Consider the following 10,597-nt stretch of genomic DNA (forward strand, 5'->3'; position numbering starts at 1 on the left):
GGGGGCGGCGCGGGTGGGGAGTGTTTGTCAGCTTTGGTTGGGCTAAATGATTCTCTGGTGCAGAGTGGTACAAATGTTTGCATCTATGTCTTGGTGGCAGCTAAAAACCAGTTCTGACTCAGGGTTTGAGATGTTGATTACCTCTGGCTTGGCACTGCAGCCCTCCCGAAAATTCTGTAAGTTACTCTATATCCTTTTGACAAACTCTTTTTCTGTTTAGTTACCCAGAGTCGAAGTCTATTGTTTCTAACTTAGAGCCCTGACTAACCCAGTAAATTTCCTGCAGAACTGATGCTTTTCCCCAAATTCTCCTCTCATAATAGTGATGGCTTTGGACCCCCTGTGTAAAGGTGAGTGTAAAGCTTTATTCTAGATACAACTTTCAGACACCCAGATGGGCACATTGAGATGGTTCCAGTGAAGCCCAAGCTCACCCAGCTAGTGAGTAGAAGAGTGGAGACTTGGACCCAGGTTTTCTGACTCAAGTCATATACATTTTTTTAGAGACAGGGTCTCACTCTGTTGCTCAGGCTGGAATGCAGTGGTGTAATCATAGCTCGCTGTAGCGTCAAAATCCTGGACTCAAGTGATCCTCCCACCTCAGCCTCCCAAGTAGCTGAGACTGTAGGTGCATGACACCACACCGGCTAATTTTTTTTTTTTTTTGTAGAGAAGGGGTCTTACTATGTTGCTCAGGTTGATCTCGAACTCCTGGCTTCAAGTGATCTCCCCTGCCTCGGCCTCCCAAAGTGCTAGGATTACAAGTGAGAGCTATTCTGTTTTTCTCAGCAAAAAGAAACAAATCCCTCTTGAGTTGTCAAGCCAACTTAAGTAAGTGCTGTACTTTACATTCACTTGTAACAACTTTAATATTATACTAAAAGTAGGAGCTACACATCATTGCTCAAGGAAAACCTTACATGTTGTTTTTCGTTGTCACACAGTGTAGATCATCTATACTACCACAGTTTTGCAGGCCACCCAAGGCAAAGCTGGTGCTACAACTACAAAACCTTTTCTCGGCCGGGCGCGGTGGCTCACGCCTGTAATCCCAGCACTTTGGGAGGCCGAGGCGGGCGGATCACGAGGTCAGGAGATCGAGACCATCCTGGCTAACACGGTGAAACCCCGTCTCTACTAAAAATACAAAAAATTAGCCGGGCGTGGTAGCGGGCGCCTGTAGTCCCAGCTACTCGGGAGGCTGAGGCAGGAGAATGGCGTGAACCCGGGAGGCGGAGCTTGCAGTGAGCCGAGATCGCGCCACTGCACTCCAGCCTGGGCGACAGAGCGAGACTCCGTCTCAAAAAAAAAAAAAAAAAAAAAACCTTTTCTCACGCGTAGCTAATTGGCTGCTTCTGTGTAGTGTGCATCTGTGTGTCTGCTCCCACCCATGGAGTTATATTCTTATTAAGAATCAGTTGTGTTTGTTCTGAAACCTAGTTAGGACCATTGTACTTGTTATTGCAAATTCACAATTGAATAAAATATGGGGAAAGCCAATGAAATACTAATATTTTTTTAATTTATTGTTTTGAAAAGATTCAATAGAGGCAAGTAAGTAAAACTTCTGAGGAATTAGGAAGTTAACAATCATCCAACTGTAAAGTCATAAAAGTAAAGAAAGATTCTATCCTCAGAATGCTTTTCAATGGACTTTCAATTCTCAATTCACATTCTTGTTCTGATTCTTAAAGTTCTCCATTTAAAGACACTGACACTGGCAATTATGGAAGATGCGTTATGTACATAGTTTATGCAACAAAGAAATAAAGCTATTCCAATCAGCACAACAATACTTAGAGAATGCCCTGAACCTACCACATCATCGTATTGAAGAGTGAATATGCATATGCATGCTTTAAAGTACACGTAAATGTAATGCGTAAATTATTATGCATCCTTTTTTGTGACTCTCCACTTTTAGCTGTCAGTAGATTAGCTGGGTCCAGTTGCATCAGATAGGAAACCAGCCACTTTTCTTTTTTTGCAGTCACTCTTCTGGAAGAGAAATCCACCTGTTCTGGATGATGTAGTTATGGGACAGACTTAACTACCTGTCGTGTGTCTGGGTGCTGTTGATCTACCTTTCTAGACCATTTTTGCTATGTACACCAGCTTCCGTGAGGTGGGCTCTTCCTCCCGTTCATAGAGAAGTGGGAATTCATTGCTTGCAGAATTCTCAGAGACACAGCCGGGCACAGTGGCTCATGCTTGTAATCCCAGCACTTTGGGAGGGAGAGGTGGGTGGATCACCTGAGGTCAGGAGTTCGAGACCAGCCTGGCCAACATGGTGAAACCCCTGTCTTACTAAAAATAAAGAAATTAGCTGGGCATGGTGGCGGGTGCCTGTAATCCCAGCTACTCCAGGAGGCTGAGGCAGGAGAATCACTTGAACCCAGGAGGCAGAGGTTGCAGTGAACCGAGATTCATGCCACTGCACTCCAGCCTGGGCGACAAGAGTGAAACTCTGTCTCAAAAAAAAAAAAAAAAAAGAATTCTCAGAGATTCAACACTCTTAAAGAAATCATCAATTTATGTTTTGTCATATGCAGGAAGACAGTCCTGAGACAGCACTAAGTGATGTGAAGTTTCATGTCCAGATCAATCCAAATATGCCATGTTATAATCTAGAATTTTTAAAATAGTGGCAAGTTTTATGATCTTCTATAGATCACAGTAGAGAATGGATAAGGAGCATGCCCAATTTCCTACCAGTGGCTATTTGTCATGCAAGTACGTGGTCATTCAGAATTTTCCTTCAAGGTAATAGAATAATCCAGCCATTCTTTTATATTTGAAAGTTATTAATTAAGCAACTATTATGTGTTAGGAACTATTCTAGACATTGAGGCTACAATGATGATCAAAATAAAGTTCTGCTCTCATGGATCCTATATTCTAGTAGAGTAATTTATCCTCCCTACCAGTGAGCTCCTAGAAAATACAAATTGTATCTAAATCATCTTTGTATTTCTAGCACTTAACATGGTGTCTGACATTTTACCCAATCACAGCATTAAAGAGGTAGAAAGTCTTTGCAAACTGTATATAAACATTCTGAATCTATGAACACACATTGAAATTAATCATTTTGTCTTCTTCCTACAACAGCCACTATTGGAACTTAATATTTACAATGCCATTTTTACTTTTCTGGTTCATGGATTATTTTAGTAGAGAAATTTTAATTCAGCAAATATTCGAATGCCTGCTTTGTGCCAGGCATTGTGCTAGAGACCCAAATGGCTTTAGGATAGAACAGCATCCAATCTTCACACTGATTTCTCTCCTGAAGAAACAGAAACAGATGTTCTCTTTTAAATCTGCCTGCACAGCCTAGACTTCTCACAGCTTAGGAGAAGAAAGTTATCATACAATTCTCAGTACTCCTTTGCCTATCACTCCCAAAAGAAAGTTATTTTCTGGAAGCAGTAGAAGAAAAGTACCTTGCCCCAATGAAATCTGATCATTTGTTTGGGGATATTGTTTTCTAGAGCTGGCAACTGTGCAATCTGCTTGTGGAACTGCAGAAATGGTGTGGGCAAGGCTGAGGAGAGGAAGGTTCTGCTTAGCCACACTCCTCCTGCCCTTCCTGGGCTCCCAGACAACTCGCCAGTAGAGTAATAAAGATCTTCTCCACTTTCTGCGAGCTTTATATGGAAGTACTCGTCTACCCTTTAATAGTTAAAGATAACTGCAGTTTTAAAAAAATTATTTAAAATATTAATAATATTAAAATTATAATAATTTATCACTATAATAATGAAATGTTATTAAAATATTATTTTAAAATAAAGTTATTATACTCAATGTTGGTCTAAAAAAAAAGTAGACCTCTGGGAGTGTTAGGGGTGACAATTAAAACTTGCTAAAACTTTCAGGAGGTGACACATACCAAACATCCAACTGAAAAACTGTAATCTACAGTAGATCATTCAGATTTTCCAAGTATGTAAATAAAATACACTCACCTGGCTGGGCGCAGTGGCTCAGGCCTGTAATCCCAGCACTTTGGGAGGCCGAGGCAGGCGAATCACGAGGTCAGGAGTTCAAGACCAGCCTAGCCAACATGGTGAAACCCAGTCTCTACTAAAAATACAAAAAACAATTAACCGGGCATAGTGGCAGGCGCCTATAATCCCAGCTACTTGGGAGGCTGAGGCAGGAGAGTCGCTTGAACCCAGGAGGCGAAGGCTGCAGTAAGCCAAGAGTGTGCCACTGCACTCCAGCCCGGGCAACAAGAGTGAGACTCCATCTCAAACAAACAAAAAAAAACACTCACCTAATGACAATGGAGAATACATTTTATTGACATTTCTCCAAACCCATACAAGGTACAACACCAAGAGTGAGACCTAATGTAACTGGCGACTCTGGGTGATAATTACACATCACTGCAGGCTCATCAGTTGTGACAAATGTACCACTTCGGTGGCCGGTGATGATGATGGAGAAGGCTACGCGTGTTGTGGGGGCAGGGGATATATAGAATATCTCTGTTCCTTCTGCTCAATTTTGCTGTGAACCTAAAACTACACTAAAAAATTAAGTCTATTTAAAAACAACACTCTGATCTTTAAAAATGTCTTCTTCAAACATATATTAATATTTATGTAGCCATAGCAGCATAAAAGCCTAATGCTCTCAGAGAAGACTAGGGGTGGAGAATTCATTTTAAATGTCTTTAACTGGTGTAATAACCATCAAGAGGATGAATGGAGAAAAGTGCAACAATGTATTTATCAGAAAAACTGAGAATTCAGTCTCAGAATAAACTCTCACATCTATATCTGTTTACCTGAGCCTTTAGATGGCTCGCCCAGTTTGTAATCTTTCAGAAACAAAAGAGCAAACAGTGAAAAATCATTCATGCCCTCTGGATAACTGCCAGCCCATTTCTAAAGTACCTCACTACAAGGAGCTAAGAATGTGGACAAAGAGAAATTAAATGGGATTTTTAAATGCTTTCTTTAAAAAACTGAATGTGCTTTTCCATTTTGTGCTATTTTTCTTCTCTATACGCACTGCTTCTCCTGGATGAAGCTGTTACATAACTGCTCTTGCGGAGAGGAGATCATTTCCTGGCCCCAAAGGAGTTCTCGGAATACTGAGAGAACATGTTACAAGATGGACCCCAAAAGAAGAGCATCTGGTTTCCCTAAGTATAATGCTCGCAGCAGAGAAATCACCATAAATAGCTTTAACAGAGACCAAATGTGTCCGTTTCAATCCAGTGTTTTATCACCCACCAAGGGAATTTATCTGGGTGAAGGGAGAGACGGGGAGTGAAGTCATTTAGCAGGGCATGGTTCATAACTCTTTTATTAGGACCAACAGGTCAAGGTCTTTAATAGCTGTAAGATGGAAAGTTAAAGTCATTGTTATCCAACCACATTTAAAGAATGAAAACATAATTGAGAGAGAAGAAAACTAGTTCCTCCGAAGGTTAGGGAAAAGAGAGAGGACTGTATTTAAAAAGTGATTTGGAGAACTAGAGAGGGAGGTTGTATGTGCTTTTTTGCTCAATCAGAATATACTTGGAAAAAATCATAACTAAAATTTCCTGAGTAGTACTATCTTCTTGATCCTGATACATTTGGGATTTTCTTACTGTCTCCAAGGAAATGAGTTGAGGATGCTCATCTTAGGAGAATTAGCATGTACTAAAAGTGAAATAACAGGCTTCTGTCATAGGAGAAATATAACCATAGAACACACTGATTTGCTGCGAATTAACAAAAACCATAACAAACAGTTGGTAATTCAAGCACATGTCTATGCAAAGAATATATGCATATTTAAGGATTATTTATTTTATTTAAATAAGAAGCAGCAGCCATATGGCATGGAACGGATAAGATATTTTAGTGCACTGTAAAAGGTGCATCTCACTCTATTTATGAGGAGGTTAAGAGAAACTCCACAAATAAAACTTAATGGATTGAATTCTGGTGAGACACAGTGACTCTCTCAAAGGGAAATTCAGACATTCTATGGAGAGCCTGTAGGATTAACTAAATTGCTGGCATTTTTCCTTGTCAGGATGGCAGAAAACACCAATGTACCACTACTGCTGGAGGCTTTGCTGTATCTCCTGGCATCACCAAAATCCTCTTGCTTTGGAAAATTAATCTGAACTGTGTGAAATTTGACCACAGTATCCACTGGAAGAATCTATTTTAACTATCCTGAATCCACTCTCCAGAGAAGTCCTTACTTGTTAGATGTCTTATGGACCAAGTTGTGAGTACTTCAATTTAGATAACGTGGCATAAATGGAATAATTAAAAAATAAATAGAGCCTGGCACATGGGCAAAACTGAAACGTTTTTCTTATTCGTCTTTCAAACTATTCTTTTCAGATCTGATCATGTGCAGACAATTTAAATCAGAAATAGCTTGAGTGTTTCCCCTGCTGCAGTCCTACCATTCTTATAATGAAAGAACTGCCATCTTCATCAGCACATTACAGCATGCAAACAATCCAAACCTTAGTACAGATGATTGATTGAGCCACTAAAGGCATCAAAATCCTCTAATTGAGCTGTCTGAACAATATTAAACGCCCACAGAGATGTGGTGGGAAAAGAATTCAGACCTACCTCATCAAAAATAAACCCTGTTCAATTGCAATCAGCAGCTTCCTTGCCTTTGTTTCATCCTGTCATCCACTACATCCACCACCATGAAGTCCTATCTCTGCCTTGCCTAGGCAGAATTGTTTGATTTATTGACAGCTCAATACCGTGACCAGTATTAGGTACACCCATATACTTATTACTGAGCACATACCTCTAACACCATTTTACTCTCTGGCAGCTGCCTTTGATCTCTGCTTCAAACCTGCATTTGTTGAATAACCAGGCTCTCTGACCTCTACCACATCTGACATTTTCCCCTCCAGGTCATCTTGCCGTCCTTCATTGCAGATGTCGACTATAATTTATCCCTTTTGCTAACACCACAGGAAACCAGGTCCCTCTGAGGCCAATACCAGCATCCTGAGCTGATTGTGGTTATAATAAACTGCTGCCCACCATCCATCCACCCACCTCCACTGGCTCTTCCCCTCCTCCTCTTTGAGCTGCCAGTCATTGCAAGAGCTCATTGACTGCCTGCGTGTGTCTACTTATAATAAAGTCATTACAGTGAACGTTGCTTTTGTTAAAGGGAAGCCACACTGTTACAACTGGGTTTAAAGGATATGTTTTCTCCTAAGAATGACAGTCTCTGATGGGCGTTCTTCCTTGTCACTTTGAGAGTGGCATGAGGAACAGTTGGAGGGGATGGAAATGTCCTATATCTTGCTTAGGGCTGTGGTTACCTAAATACATACAAAACTCGATGAACTCTATACTTTAAAATATACCTATTATTGCCTAAAAAGTACACTTCAAAAAGGTGATTGGAAAAAGCCATAGACAGATTGATAGACAAAACGAAGCATCAGCTAACTGCAAAACCAAACTCATCCAAATAACAAACCATCTCCAATTTTCTAACTTTACACCTAGGATCCAATTCCCTAAACTGAATATAATTTAGAGTTTTTATTTCATTCAGAGATCGTTAATGCAAAATTCAAAATGGTTGACATGTCATCTAAGCCCTGCCCAGTGTTTGATGAGACAGCATAAGCTATTACCTTGACACAACTTTAGGAAAAGCAGGCAGCCTAATTTCCCCTATATACATATGGCTGGAGGCAAGAAATCTGATTTCAACAGAGAATTTCAAATAATCGGCATCCTCCACAACCCATATAAAGTGAGGCCAGGTTTGGAGGGATTCCAAAGCCAGGGGTAGCAAGAAGCCTTAGGCCAAACAGATGATTTAAAAGACATGTGAAGAAAAATTTCAAATATAATGTTTATAGAGCAAAATAACATTTGTTTCTTTCATTGTGCAAGGATATCTTGAAGGTGAGAGCCAAGCTCAGTTGCTGCTGGTAAATCAAAATAACCCTTTCATTTTTACCTAACAAAGACGAGAAAGGGAAGAGAACAAGGTTACAAGGTGATATTCTTACCTAGTGAGAATACTAAAAGGAATGCTGTTGTTGTCAAAATGTGTAAGGTCTATAAATCATATGGGTTAGACTAACAGGACACACAATTAAGCATAATATTGGGAAAGCATGATTTTTTCCTTGACAAGGATGAATTGTTCAATATAAACCCTGGGAAGAACTAATATGAACAAAGAAAAAAATAAAGAGAATCCAGAATAAGGTAGTTTCTGAATATCAGATGTTACAGAGCAAAGGAAAAATACCATAAAATATTTCGTGCATGATAAAACCTTGCTTATTCAAATTTTTGGTACATAGGAATGGCACATATACCGCAAAATAGAAGGTGATTAAGAAACAAGTTATTTAATTTTAGAGGGTAGTCACACATATGGACCCTACACACACATACACACACACACTTTTACACTCCCTGGTCTTAACACTCTTCACACTCCAGCTTATTGTTCACAGTGTAGGTCCCAGCTGAAGGCTGGTGTGGAAGAAGCCAGGCAACAAAAGATGTGCATATGGGTTTAAGAATTTTCACTGTATTTTTAGAATGGATGTTGACAAATGACTTTAAAGTAGCTCAAAGAGAGAGGCATCATTTCTTGAAAAATGATGCTCCCTGGTTCATATAAGCTGACATATTATAACACTTATTTTGGTTTAACAAGCTGACAGCCTTCCAGCTGTAAATTAAGAGTCATTTCTACAACAGCTGCACTGAGTCTTTATCAAGGCAGTTCTTGACCATTCAAGAGACTGCTACCTAACCAGTCAAGAGATTCGATCTAATCAAGTACATCATATCCTTTCAAAGGTTTCAATAAAAAATACTTCCATGTGTTAGCATTTAAATACTGAAACACTAAAACATTTAGAAATATACCAACTCTCTAGTATACTGCAAGAGGTAGGTGTTATTATATCATCATATAACAGACAGAAGAGCTGTGGTTTAGAGAGAGTAAGTAATGGGCATAAAGTCACATGTAATAAACAGAGGAGCCAGATGGATCTGACACCTAAGGCCATGGCAGCTGTAGGAGGCAAAATTGAATTTTGGTCACCAGTAGAACACCTATGTAATTAGGACATTAAAAACACTAAAAGATAAAACCTTGTATTCAGCTGCGCGTGGTGGCTCACGCCTGTAATCCCAGCACTTTGGGAGGCAGAGGTGGGTGGATCACTTGAGACCAGGAGTTCCAGAGTAGCCTGGCCAACATGGTGAGACCACCCCCGTCTCTACTAAAAATACAAAAAAATTAGCCAGGCATGGTGGCACGCACCTGTAATCCAAGCTACAGGGGAGGCTGAGGTGGGAGAATCTCTCGAACCCAGGAGGCGGAGGTTGCAGTGGGCTGAGATGACGCCACTGCACTCCAGACTGGGCGACAGAGCAAGACTCCGTCTCAAAACAAACAAACAAACAAAAAACCTTGTATTCATTGAGAAGAAATTGTGTATTGCATTATTTTTTCACTTGAGAAGCTGGTATTTCAAAATGGTTAAGAACACAAACCAGTACGCTGCTCACGCCGATCCCGCTCCGCTGGCGCCGCACGCTCCGCTGGCGCCGCACGCTCCGCTGGCGCCGCACGCTCCGCTGGCGCCGCACGCTCCGCTGGCGCCGCACGCTCCGCTGGCGCCGCACGCTCCGCTGGCGCCGCACGCTCCGCTGGCGCACCGCGCACACCAGCCTGCGCGCACCATGAGGCCACGGTTCAGCAGCTGGAAGGAAGATGGCGCCTGGCGGACAGCAAAGGCTTTGATGCATACATGAAGAAACTAGGAGTGGGAATATCTTTGTGAAATATGGGTGCAATGGCCAAACCAGATTGTATCATCACTTGTGATGGCAAAAACCTCACCATAAAAACTGAGAGCACTTTGAAAACAACACAGTTTTCTTGTACCCTGGGAGGGAGGTTTGAAGAAACCACAGCTGATGGCAGAAAAACTCAGACTGTCTGCAGCTTTACAGATGGTGCATTGGTTCCGCATCAGGAGTGGGATGGGAAGGAAAACACAATAACAAGAAAATTGAAAGATGCAATCAGTGGTGGATTGTGTCACGAACAATGTCACCTGTACTCGGATCTATGAAAAAGTAGAATAAAAATTCCGTCATCACTTTGGACAGGAATTAACTACAAGAATGAACAAGCCCTCAGTTCAATAAGCAAATCTCCATACTGCTTTTTTTTATTACTGTGTTCAATTATCTTTATCACAAACATTTTACATGCAGCTATTTCAAAGTGTTGGATTAATTAGTATCATCCGTTTGGTTAATAAATATATGCGTTTGTGCTAAAAAAAAAAAAAAAAAAAAAGGAAAAGAAAACAGACTATGTAGCCAGATTACCTGGTTTCAAATTCCAGCTCGGGCACTTGCTAGCTGTGTGACCTTAGGCAAGTTACTTAACTTGTCTGTGCCTTGGTTTCTTCATCTATGAAATGGGGATAATAATACTACTTAATGCATAAGGTTTTTATAAGGGCTACATTTATGTGTAGTAATGGTATTGTGAGTATCTTTCTTTAAAGTTCTTTATGTTTTTGAGAAGCACATTG

General features: G+C 40.7%; 1 pseudogene; it reads left to right on the forward strand.

Moving 5' to 3' along the window:
* Nucleotides 1-325: 325 nt before the first annotated feature.
* On the forward strand, nucleotides 326-10,350 carry LOC100614774 (fatty acid-binding protein 5-like; annotated as a pseudogene).
* The last annotated feature ends 247 nt before the right edge of the window (nucleotides 10,351-10,597 follow it).

This window comes from Pan troglodytes, chromosome 13 (genome assembly GCF_028858775.2).
Source record: "Pan troglodytes isolate AG18354 chromosome 13, NHGRI_mPanTro3-v2.0_pri, whole genome shotgun sequence".
In the NCBI taxonomy this organism is placed as follows: domain Eukaryota; kingdom Metazoa; phylum Chordata; class Mammalia; order Primates; family Hominidae; genus Pan; species Pan troglodytes.